A 13,519-nucleotide genomic window follows, 5' to 3' on the forward strand; every position below is an offset into this window, starting at 1 on the left:
GTCTCTCTAATTTGAATGAATACACTTTAAATCCATTTACAAGGATCTATTGGAGGGCAAGTCTCATGCCAGCAGCCGCGTAATTCCAGCTCCAGTAGCGTCCACTAAAGCTGCTGCAGTTAAAAAGCTTTTATAAGGATCGAGCTCGGCTGTCCACCGCAAGGCATCCTACTGCCAGTCCCAGCCCCTATGCCTTGGGGTGCCTCCTGATGCTCTTCACTGAGTATCCCGTGGTCCCGAAGCATTTCCTTTGAAAAAATGAAGTGTCCAAACTACAGGTGGTGTAGCTTGCTTAACAGCCGGGATAATCCGTTGACTAGCAGACACTGCTACTAGGCACAAAGTATTTCCTGGGCTAGATGCAGTTAAAAATTTGTAATTAGATACTCTCGTTGGATGCTGAGAAAGCATTCCATAGAGTCTCCTGGCACGCCATATATGATTCTCTTAAAAAGCTTGGGGTAGGGGTCTAGGGGACCCTTTTATAGCCAAAATCACAGCCCTGTATCACAATACGTCACCTAGGCTGAAGATAAATGGAACTGTAGCACCCTGAGGGCTCGGTTGCTACAGAGGTATTGCACCTCACCCAGAGGTGTGATATCTCACTCTCAGGAAAGGATGGAGTGTGGATCAGGACCCGACACCTGCATGCATTACACCACATTGCCGTGGGGCAGGGCGACCAATATGCCTCTGAGATGGGCACGACAGTCCCTGTCCTTGGCTGGAGTGGGGGGAGGGAACACTGAGGAAGGGGAACCCTGTAGTGCAGGAGCAGGGAGGAAGCAGTTCCTGGGTGCATTGAGAAGGGAGTATAAAAGGTGGGCACCATCTTAGTTCAGTGCAGAGAAGTCTGAGCAGAAGTGGCAGGGAGCAGGGGCTCTGCATGAGCTCTGCTCCGGAGGTGGGCCTAGTAACAGAGGCCCAGGCCTGGAAGAGGGAGAAGGAAGGAAGAGGAGCGGAGAAGGCTCCAGGAACGAGGAATGAAGGGATCCCAGGGGTGCGGACGGGGGAGTCGCCACCGCACGCCCGAATCCACCTGCGTGGAGGGGTCAGGCCAAAGGGGGAGACCGGTCCCCGAAACTAGTGGAGGCAGAAAACGACCCTCAGCTAGAAACCGGAGGCTCTGACATTTTATGTGGCAAAGCCCCTCGCTACACCCGCTAGAAAGGCACCACATAGGGTCAGGGAAACTGGCGCCAAGTTTACCAAGAGGAGGCCCGAGGCAGCCGGACAGAAGGGTTGGTAAGAAAGGCCAGACAAAGGACACACAAAGGGGGTCCTGTGAAGCGCTCCAAAGTTATCTGGGAGTTGTCTGAGCCCCTCACCTGGTGAGCACAGTACGACGTGGGCAGCCGTTACCTGCAGACGTGGTCTGGATAATAAGAACTGTGAGTAAAGGCCCTGGACTGCATCACTGACTCCGTGTCGTTACTGCTGCTGCCCTGCACCATCACCCCCATCCTCCGCATACACTGCCCTGAGGCTATACTCCTCCCGTGGGGAGTTATGCTACGCTCTGCTGCACCCACAACACCATCCTCAGCGGTCTGCCCTGCAGCGGCGGTTCACTCTGACCGCAATCCACGGGTGGCGTAGTCGGACATTTAAACATCAAAACCACATAAATAGTTCCGCCACTGGTTTGACCACCCTGAGCCACGGAACCGGGTCGCCGCCACGAAGACTACAACCACCAGCATCCACCAAAAAGGGTCCGGCTCCGGGTGTCCCAAGGCCCAGGGGGTGCATCAGAACATTTTCATCACCTTTCACAATCACCAATGGGACAAGGCAGGGATGTCCTCTGTCCCCTCTCTTATACATCCTAGTGACGGAGCACCTGCTCTCATCAATTCGCCATAACCCCAATATTAGGTGGATTGAGGTGGGAGGCACCGAGTACAAGTGCTCTCTATTTGCTGATGATGTCCTAGTATATATCACTCAATCACATATATCCATCCATGCTGTTATGGCTGAAATAGATCACTTTGTTACATGGTCAAATTTTAAAATCAATGCAGCGAAGTCTGAGGCCCTCGATGTCTCCCTCCCCAAATCCATATAGGATTCCATCCAGTCCAACTTTCCCTTTGCCTGGCCCTCACAGGGTATCAAATACTTAGGAATTCCTATTCATAGAGACCTCTCCCATCTATGTTATCTTAATTTTGGGCCCTTTATTGAACAACTCCATACAGACCACGGTTGGCAAGTTAGAACTGTAAGATTCACTACGTGAACCACTGGTGTTTTGTGGAAAAGCACATGTACAGTGTGTTCCAAATTATTATGCAAAAAGTGTTTAGGAGTGATAAGGGAAGAATTTGTTTGTTTGTCAGTTAAACTCATTGATGGTGATGTGTGTCAGGGCTCTTTATATCACTGTAAGCAATTGCAGACACCTGTGCTAATTAGTTTGGCAGGTGTGTCCAATGAAAGGCAAGACTACTTAAGAAGGCTGTCTCACATTATTAAGCAGCCTACATTTTCTGCCAAAATGGGAAAGAAAAAGGATGTGTCGGCTGCTGAGAAGCAACAAATTGTGGAGTGTTTAGGTCAAGGCATGACTACAATCAACATTGTGCGATGATCAGGATGAAGTGTCTTGGCAATCAAGAAGTATGTAGCTGATTCACAGTACACACGTGTGCGTGCTGATAAGGGCAAATTGAGGACTCTTTCCTACAGGCAATTACATCAGGTTAAAATAGCAGCGGCAAAAAATCCTTGTCATAGCAGCAGACAAGTTTTTGAAGCTGCTGGTGCCTCCAACGTCCCCCGAACAACAAGATGCAGGGTCCTTCAGAGGTTTGCAGCTGTGCATACGCCATCCTGTCGACCTCCTCTATCCACTTCACACAAGCAGAAACGGCTCCAGTGGGCTAAACATTACATGAAGACTGATTTCAAAACTGTTTTGTTCACGGATGAGTGCCATGCAGCGCTCGATGGTCCAGATGGATGGAGTGGAGGATGGCTGGTTGATGGACACCCCACGCAAACACGGCTACAGCGCCAACAAGGAGGAGGTGGAGTAATGTTTTGGGCTGGAATCATGGGGAGAGAGATTGTCGGCCCCTTTAGGATCCCTGAAGGCGCTAAAGATGAACTCCATAATGTATGTGGATTTTCTCAAACAGCACTTCCTGCCATGGTTCAAGAAGAAGAACCGTGTATTTCACAGCAAGATCATTATTTTGCATGATAATGCACCATCTCATGCTGCACATAAAACATCTGCATCTCTGGCTGATATGGTCATAAAAGGGGACAAACTTATGGTGTGACCCCCATGCTCCCCTGACCTCTACCCCATTCAGAACCTCTGGAGCATCATCAAAAGGAGTGTCTATGATGGCGGGAGGCAGTTCACATCTAAGCAACACCTCTGGGAGGGTATTCTGTCCTCATGCAAAACAATTGAAGCAGAAACCATCCAAAATCTGACAAATTCAATGGACGAGAGAGTTCAGAAGCTCCTTTCGAACAAGGGGTCCTATGTGAAAATGTAACATCACCTAGAATAAAGTTTTGAGTTGAAAACTGTTTGATTTCAGTTTCTAATAACCTGCTAATGCTTATAATTTCAAAAATGACCATTTTTTTGGTCTTTATTAAAATGAAAAGGTTGATCGAAAAGTTTGGGGGATCTAAGAGTGTGGCAACCCAGTAGTCATGATTACTTCGAATTCTGACAATATGAGGGTCATGTTGCAGGTAGTGCAGCAAGAAGGCACTTATGTGTCTTGCGCATCTCGGAGCCCCAAAATTATTTTCCGGGCTAGATGCAGCTAAAAATTATTATTAATTTTAAATCTGGTGGAGCTTAGTATAGATGGCCTAATAGGATCAGTGCTGCACACTGCTACAAAGCCCAAATTATTTTCCAGCCAAGATACAGATAAACATGATTAGTAATTTTAAATCTGGTGGAGCTTATTATAGATGGCCTAATAGAATCAGTGCTGCACACTGCTACAAAGCCCAAATTATTTTCCAGCCAAGATACAGATAAACATGATTAGTAATTTGAAAGCTTAAAACGGTTGGTAGGGTGATTTTAACCAATCATCAAGCTTTTACTCTCCCCAGGATGACACAGCGGTAGAAAAGTCGTTTCGGATCCATGATTTGTTCATCTTTATGAACGTGAGTCTGTCTACATTATCAGTGGAGAGCCGCGTGCGCTTATCTGTCAGCACACCACCAGCAGCGCTGAACACACGTTCAGACAGAACGCTGGCTGCGGGGCATGACAAGATCTCCAAGGCGTAAGTGGCTAGCTCCGGCCATTTATCCAGATTGGAAGCCCAAAAAGAGCAAGGGTCCAGTGACACAGTCGTGGCTTCAATGTTTACTTGGAGATACTCCTGTACCATCGTCTCTAGGCGTTGACTATGTGTCAGACTTCTTGTCTCCTGTGGCCTTGCAAAGGATGGGCTAAAAAAGTGGTGAAATGATTCCGCAAAATTAATGTTACCAGCAGATACTGTGGTTCTGTTACGGTTTGAGTGCTGAACACTTGACGGTCCCACGGTTGGCAAGTTGGAACTGTGAGATTCACTACGTGCACCACTGGTGTTTTGTGGAAAAGCACATGTAAGATTCTGCAACAGTCTCTGCTGATACTCCTGCATGCGTGCATCCCTTTCTATGGCAGGAATAATTTCGGCAAATTTACTTTTGTACCGGGGATCTAACAGTGTGGCAACCCAGTAGTCAGGATTATTTCTAATTCTCACAATTCGAGGGTCATGTTGCAGGTAGTGCAGCAAGAAGGCACTCATGTGTGTTGCGCATCCAGGAGCACCAAGTCTCTGTTGTGTTGGTGGCGAGGTAACAATCATGCTTCCTTCCTCTGTCCTCTCCCCCCAACCTCGCACAACAGAAATGTGATCAAGGTCTCCCTCATCTGATGAGTCTTCCATCAGTTCGTCCTCCACTTCTTCCTGGGCTCCTGCACCTTCCTCACTAGTTTGGCTGCTACCATGCGCCCTGGTAAAACCATCTCCCCCACCCTCACATGCCTGCCGCCTTGGTGCTGCCGACCGTCTGGACCTTGCAGATGTTAGCCCTTCCGCATACAACTCCTCCTCCTCTACTTCCTCCACCTCCTCTTGTGCCACCACCTGACTCCGAATTCTGTTTAACATGTGCTCCAGCATGTAAATCACCGGAATAGTCATGCTGATAATGGCATCGTCAGCACTAAACATCTTCGTCGCCATTTCAAAACTGTGCAGAAGGGTGCATAGGTCCCTGATCTGAGACCACTCCTCCAGCGTGATTTGCCCCACCTCTGGATCTCGTTGGCCCAGGCTCTACGTCAGAACGTATTGCACCAGGGCTTGTCGGTGCTGCCACAGTCGCTGCAACATGTGCAGAGTTGAATTCCACCGGGTAGGCACATCGCATTTTAGCAGGTGAAGTGGCAGGCCCAACGACTTCTGTAGAGATGTAAGTCGCTGAGCTGCAGGATGCGAACGGCGGAAGTGAGCACACAGCGACCGTGCCCTCTGCAGAAGGCCATCTAGTCTGGGATAGTGGGCTAAAAATTGCTGGACAACCAGGTTCAACACGTGAGCCATACAAGGCACGTGTGTGACATTGCCCCGGCGAAGGGCCGCACCCAGGTTTGCAGCATTGTCGCACACGGCCTTCCCTGGTTTCAGGTCCAGTGGAGACAACCATTCATGAAATTGGTTCTCCATAGCTGACCACAACTCCTCAGCTGTGTGACTCACATTTCCCAGACATTTCAAAGTAAAAACCGCCTGATGACGTTGAGCCCTACTGCCAGCATAGTAAGGAGGTGTGCAGGATCCCTTCTGCGCAGTTAGAAAGCTTGTGGCATGACCAGACAGGCTTTGGATGCAGGTGGAAGACCGAGAGGAGGTTGAGGAGGCAGAAGCAGTGGAGGAACTTTGACATAAAGAGGATTGACGCACAACTCGTGGGGACGGCAAGACTTGGACAGCAGCCCCTTGTCCTGCTGTCACCATAGTTACCCAGTGCCCAGTCAGCGACATGTAACGCCCCTGTCCATGCCTACTCGTCCAAGTGTCTGTGGTGAAATGCACCCTGTCACACACAGAGTTTCTCAAAGAAGCGGTGATGTTGTGTGCGACATGCTGGAGGAGCGCAGGCACACCTTTCTTTGAGAAGTAGTGCCGACTGGGCATCTGGTACTGGGGCACTGCGACGGACATAAGGTCTCAAAAATCCTCTGTGTCCACCAGGCGGAAAGGCAGCATTTCTGTAGCCAAGAGCTTGCAGATGGTGAAATTCAACCTCTTAGCTTTCTCATGGCTAGGAGGAAATGGTCTTTTACTTGTCCACATCTGAGGGACCGAGGGCTGGCTATTGTGCTTAGACGGGGTTGATAAGGGTGTCCCCGGCAAACTGCCGGTCTGTGAGGAAGATGCAGGCGGACATGTTAGGTTCTCCTTTTTTGATATCAAAAATATATTATATAAAGTAATCATATTCATTCGTATTTAATCAGTACTTTTATTAAATCACAGCAAGCAGAAAAGTGATAGTATCTTTAAAAATTCTTCATTATGCCCATAAAAACATTTAAAACCCTTCCTGGCAATGTGGTATATATATATAGCCTAAGACATATAAATAGCCATAAGTCTCAATGGTTATACACATAAGAATATAGAAGGTTACACGTTAGATGTCTTGAATCAAAGCAATAATTAATTAGAAATATAGAGGGTCACAGGTCAAGTGTCCCAAATCAGAACAATAATTAGATCATCATATCACATATAGATTCATTTTAAACAAAGAAATCCTTCTAAGTTTTTTTAAAAATTAGGTTGTATACATCATAATATTCTATACACTGTTTAGTCAACAAATATATACCATGGTAGAGATCAGTTAATTATATTTGATAGAACATTGTCTGATCAACCATATAGATTGCCACACTGTCCTGCATCCCAATGCAGTGCTATATTAAGCATTTATATACCATAGCAAATAGTTAGCATATTATATTCAGGTATATAGTAGACATATTATATTCAGATAGAACATTGTATTACCAACCATGTGCCATGTTAAAGGCTACCACATTATCCATTATCCAGGGGTGCTGGATAATGTGGTAGCCTTTAACATGGCACATGGTTGGTAATACAATGTTCTATCTGAATATAATATATCTACTATATACCTGAATATAATATGCTAACTATTTGCTATGGTATATAAATGCTTAATATAGCACTGCATTGGGATGCAGGACAGTGTGGCAATCTATATGGTTGATCAGACAATGTTCTATCAAATATAATTAACTGATCTCTACCATGGTATATATTTGTTGACTAAACAGTGTATAGAATATTATGATGTATACAACCTAATTTTTAAAAAAACTTAGAAGGATTTCTTTGTTTAAAATGAATCTATATGTGATATGATGATCTAATTATTGTTCTGATTTGGGACACTTGACCTGTGACCCTCTATATTTCTAATTAATTATTGCTTTGATTCAAGACATCTAACGTGTAACCTTCTATATTCTTATGTGTATAACCATTGAGACTTATGGCTATTTATATGTCTTAGGCTATATATATATACCACATTGCCCGGAAGGGTTTTAAATGTTTTTATGGGCATAATGAAGAATTTTTAAAGATACTATCACTTTTCTGCTTGCTGTGATTTAATAAAAGTACTGATTAAATACGAATGAATATGATTACTTTATATAATATATTTTTGATATCAAAAAAGGAGATACATTAATAGATATTGAGTTTTGGGGGTAACTCCTTATAACACAATTAATGGATCTATATATCCATTTTTCTCTAATGGACATGTTAGGTTGCCTTGATCCAAAGGTGGTGCTATCGATGTCGGACAGCGCTCAACACCAGCTGGTGTTACCACCTCCAAAGAAAATGATGACCTGCCAATCACGCTGGCTGTTGCGGGTAAAGAGGTGGCAGGTCTGCGCCCCAAAACAGGTGTGACTGCTGTCCCCCCAGTCACAGAGGATGAAGAGGCCGCGGATGCACAAGATATGGCAGACGGTGGTTGGCCCGGCCGGCTAGGCCGCATTGTAGCACACTGAGCTTCCCACTGCAACTTATGCTTCATGTCCATGTGCCGGTTCATGCATGAAGTACTCAAACTATGTATTTTTTGGCCTCTACTTAGCTTTTGCTGACAAATGTTACAGATAACACGAGTTGGGTCATCTTTATCGATCTGAAAAAATGCCCAGGCTATGCAAGGCTTAGCACCCATGCGACCTGAAGAGCCACCACGACTTGTGGTGAGAGGCAGAGTTGTGTTTGAGGATGCAGTTGTTGACGTGCTTCCAGTACTACGTCTCTGTCCAGGAAGGCGCAACCTGACCTCATCGTCACTAGCATCTTCCTCCACCTCCTCTGCTGACCTCATCTCTTGGCTGACTGTGGGTTGACAGTAAGTGGGATCTCCAACCTCATCATCATCACCCTGTGCGTCATCACACCCGTCGTCCTCAGAGCCAACCTGTTCCTGCCCTGACCAAAAACTAAAGTTGTCGCTCCAATCAGGTATTTGAGCCTCATCATCGTCTTCCTCATTGTCTCCACCAACAGGAGTTACAGTTTGGGAATGAGGGTCTACATTATGGTCAGAACCTTCTGCGTCTGGTCCTGGATCCGACTCATAAAGATTCTGGGCATCAGTGCAGATCATTTCCTCGTCTGGATTCACAGAAGCGCTGGAGTCGACCTCTGATTCCCAGGCTATAGTATGAGTAAACAGCTCTGCAGACTCAACCATCTGTTCTACCTCATACTCAGACGGGCAGCTGGAGATTTGGGAGCTGTGAGGAAGCAAGTGCGATTGGGGTGACACCTTTGAGGACTGGAGTATTTGTGATGTTGAAGTTGATGTGGAGGAGAGCCCACTTAAAGCAGCACTTGATATCCGTTGAAGCACTTGCTGTTTTTGTGCCTCATCTGGAATTTGTAGCGATTGGCGTGGCCGTAAGAAAGGGATCTTATCACATTGTCCGCTAAAAGAAGTAGACATTTTAGTTTGGCTGGAAGATGGTCTTTCTTCTGCAGATGTTACTGTTGCTTTAACACCTACCCCACGGACACAACCTTTTTTCCCCTTCCCAACACGCCTATTCCCCTTTCCACCAGCAGCAGGCCTTTTTCCACTCATTTTGGTGGTTAACTAATTCACAACTCTGGAGTTGATTGCACAAAAAAACAATGGATGGGAACCGAGCAGAGCTGAGTGGCCAAACTGTGGTATTAGGCCAAAACTATTGGCTGGGTTAGATGGAGAAAAAAATTATATTCGATTTGCAACCTGATGGAGGTGAGTATAGATGGACTAATAGAACAAGTCCCACACACAGCTAGAAGCCCAAATATTTTTTCAGAGGTAGATGCAGAAAAAAAATATATTAAGTTTGCAACCTGATGGAGGTCAGTATAGATGGACTAATAGAGAAAGTCCCACACACTGCTAGAAGGCCAAATATTTTTTCAGAGCTAGATGCAGACAAAAAATTATTTTGAATTTGCAACCTGATGGAGGTCAGTATAGGTGGTCTAATAGAACAAGTCCCACACACTACTAGAAGGCCAAATATTTTTTCAGAGCTAGATGCAGAAAAAAATTATATTCAGTTTGCAACCTGATGGAGGTCAGTATAGATGGACTAATAGAACAAGTCCCACACACAGCTAGAAGCCCAAATATTTTTTCAGAGGTAGATGCAGAAAAAAATTATATTCAGTTTGCAACCTGATGGAGGTCTGTATAGATGGATTAATAGAACAAGTCCCACACACAGCTAGAAGCCCAATATTTTTTCAGAGATAGATGCAGAAAAAAAATTATTTTTAATTTGCAACCTGATGGAGGTCAGTATAGATGGACTAATAGAGAAAGTCCCACACACTGCTAGAAGGCCAAATATTTTTTCAGAGCTAGATGCAGAAAAAAATTATATTCAGTTTGCAACCTGATGGAGGTCAGTATAGATGGACTAATAGAACAAGTCCCACACACAGCTAGAAGCCCAAATGTTTTTTCAGAGGTAGATGCAGATAAAAATTATTTTTAATTTGCAACCTGATGGAGGTCAGTATAGATGGACTAATAGAGAAAGTCCCACACACTGCTAGAAGGCCAAATATTTTTTCAGAGCTAGATGCAGATAAAAATTATTTTTAATTTGCAACCTGATGGAGGTCAGTATAGATGGACTAATAGAGAAAGTCCCACACACTGCTAGAAGGCCAAATATTTTTTCAGAGCTAGATGCAGATAAAAAATATTTTTAATTTGCAACCTGATGGAGGTCAGTATAGATGGACTAATAGAGAAAGTCCCACACACTGCTAGAAGGCCAAATATTTTTTCAGAGCTAGATGCAGAAAAAAATTATATTCAGTTTGCAACCTGATGGAGGTCAGTATAGATGGACTAATAGAACAAGTCCCACACACAGCTAGAAGCCCAAATATTTTTTCAGAGGTAGATGCAGATAAAAATTATTTTTAATTTGCAACCTGATGGAGGTCAGTATAGATGGACTAATAGAGAAAGTCCCACACACTGCTAGAAGGCCAAATATTTTTTCAGAGCTAGATGCAGAAAAAAATTATATTCAGTTTGCAACCTGATGGAGGTCATTATAGATGGACTAATAGAACAAGTCCCACACACAGCTAGAAGCCCAAACATTTTTTCAGAGGTAGATGCAGATAAAAATTATTTTTAATTTGCAACCTGATGGAGGTCAGTATAGATGGACTAATAGAGAAAGTCCTACACACTGCTAGAAGGCCAAATATTTTTTCAGATCTAGATGCAGATAAAAATTATTTTTAATTTGCAACCTGATGGAGGTCAGTATAGATGGACTAATAGAGAAAGTCCCACACACTGCTAGAAGGCCAAATATTTTTTCAGAGCTAGATGCAGAAAAAAATTATATTCAGTTTGCAACCTGATGGAGGTCAGTATAGATGGACTAATAGAACAAGTCCCACACACTGCTGGAAGCCCAAATATTTTTTCAGAGCTAGATGCAGAAAAAAATTATATTCAATTTGCAACCTGATGGAGGTCAGTATAGATGGACTAATAGAATGATGCTATGCCCAAAAGATTTTACTTCACTAGGTGCAGTAAAAAATTGGTATTCTATACACAGGTGGTATATCTTGCAACACAGATAGGCTACTCCACTGACTAACACACTCTGCAATAGGCCAAAAAGGATTAGCTTTTCTAGATTCAGCCAAATGCTGTGAAAAAAACTTGCACAGCACTGGCACAGACCTGCCTGGCAAAAACTGATAGGAACTGATGTAACCTAGTCCTGAAAAGGACTGCAATTACAATTAGTCTTTACTCCCACAATCTATCTATTTAAGAGCACAGACCTGCCTGATAAAAGTCGTAGGAAATGCTGTAACCTAGTCCTTAAAAGGACTGCAATCACAATTATTCCCTACTCCCAAGCTATCTGTAGATTTGTGCGAAAATTGGCTTGAAATTAACAAGGTATAGCGCACACAGCAACAGCGGTGCCGTCTAACACGCAGCTGCAGCAGTGAGAAAATGGTGGCGACGGGGAAAATGGCTTGGTCTTATAGGGCAAGGACATGTGACATACACTGCAAATGACACATGCCCTTGCTTGTGTGAAAAACAGCAGTTCGCTCCGTGTGTGCGCTGCTGATAGGCTGACAGACTGCACCTCCCCACTGCAAATGCGGGAAAGAGAAAAAAAAATGGAGATCTTCATTATTCCTGCAGAGATCCATCCCCTGCCCCTCCCCCCACCCCGCTGTATACTCAAACTGCGTATTAACATTAATTTTCATCATTACTGAGAAAAAATCCAGTTATGATTTTGGTGCACGAACAGTTATTGAACATAACCTCGAACAGTCGAATTTTTCTCAAATCGTTCGTGTTCGCCGAACGGCTCGAACACCGCCCAAAACAGCTCGAATTTAAGATTGGCGAACAGTTCGAGTAGAACAACGCTCATCTCTATTTATCTCTTTTTTAGTGAAGTGTTTATTTTAAAATTAAGTTGTTCTAAATTTAATTTAGGAAGGGAAACCTCCGCTAAAAATTTGTTAATATCTTCTGTGTTGGGTTGTGAAATATTGGGGTCATCTTTTAGGTTATATAAATTAGCAAAATATTTCCCAAACTGATCTACAATAGCTTGGGGAGTTGTACAGGGTGGGCCATTTATATGGATACACCTAAATAAAATGGGAATGGTTGGTGATATCAACTTCCTGTCTGTGGCACATTAGTATATGGGAGGGGGAAAACTTTTCCAGATGAGTGGTGACCATGGTGGCCATTTTGACGTCGGCCATTTTGGATCCAAGTTTATTTTTTTTCAATGGGAAGAGGGTCATGTGACACATCAAACTTATTGAAAATTTCATAAGAAAAACAATGGTATGCTTGGTTTTAACGTAACTTTATTCTTTCATGAGTTATTTACAAGTTTATGACCACTTATAAAATGTGTTCAAAGTGCTGCCCATTGTGTTGGATTCTCAATGCAACCCTCTTCTTCCACTCTTGACACACTGATAGCAACACGGCAGAAGAAATGCTAGCACAGGCTTCCAGTATCCATTGTTTCAGATGCTGCACATCTTGTATCTTCACAGCATAGACAATTGCCTTCAGATGACCCCAAAGATAAAAGTCTAAGGGGGTCAGATCGGGAGACCTTGGTGGCCATTCAACTGGCCCACTACGACCAATCCACTTTCCAGGAAACTATTCATGTAGGAATGCTTGGACTTGACAACCATAATGTGGTGGTTCACCATCTTGTTGGAAAAACTAAGGAAACTTGCCATCTTCAGTGCATAAATAAGGCAAAACATCATCATGTAGCAATTTCAGTGGCACTGAGGTTTCCATTGATGAAGAATGGCCCCACTATCTTTGTACCCCATATACCACACCATACCATCAATTTTTGTGTTCCAACAGTCTCGGAGGGATCTTTTCACTGTGCGTTAGTGTCATACCAATAACGGTGGTTTTGTTTGTTAACTTCACCATTCACACAAAAGTTTGCCTCATCACTGAACATAATGTTCTGTGTAAACTGAAGGTCCTGTTCCAATTTTTGTTTTGCCCATTCTGCAAATTCAGTGCCCCGATCTGAGTCATCCTCATTGAGATGCTGCAGCAGCTGGATTTTGTAAGGGAGCCATCTGTGAGTAGCTAATATCGGCCGAGGTGATGTTCGACTGATGCTACTCTCCAGTGACATGCAGCAAGTGCTATGCTGTGGGCTCTTGCTGAATAAAGCTAGGACAGCCACTGATGTTTCTTCATTAGTGACGGTTTTCTTGCATCCACATTTTGACAAATCCAACACAACCTGCTTTATGAAATTTGGCAAGCAGTTTGCCAACTGTAGCATGAGAGATGGGTAGTCTCGTAGGGAGTCTTGCACTGAAATCTG

This window comes from Phyllobates terribilis, unplaced genomic scaffold (genome assembly GCF_046119375.1).
Source record: "Phyllobates terribilis strain yellow unplaced genomic scaffold, ASM4611937v1 Scaffold_3__8_contigs__length_932513732, whole genome shotgun sequence".
Taxonomy (NCBI): domain Eukaryota; kingdom Metazoa; phylum Chordata; class Amphibia; order Anura; family Dendrobatidae; genus Phyllobates; species Phyllobates terribilis.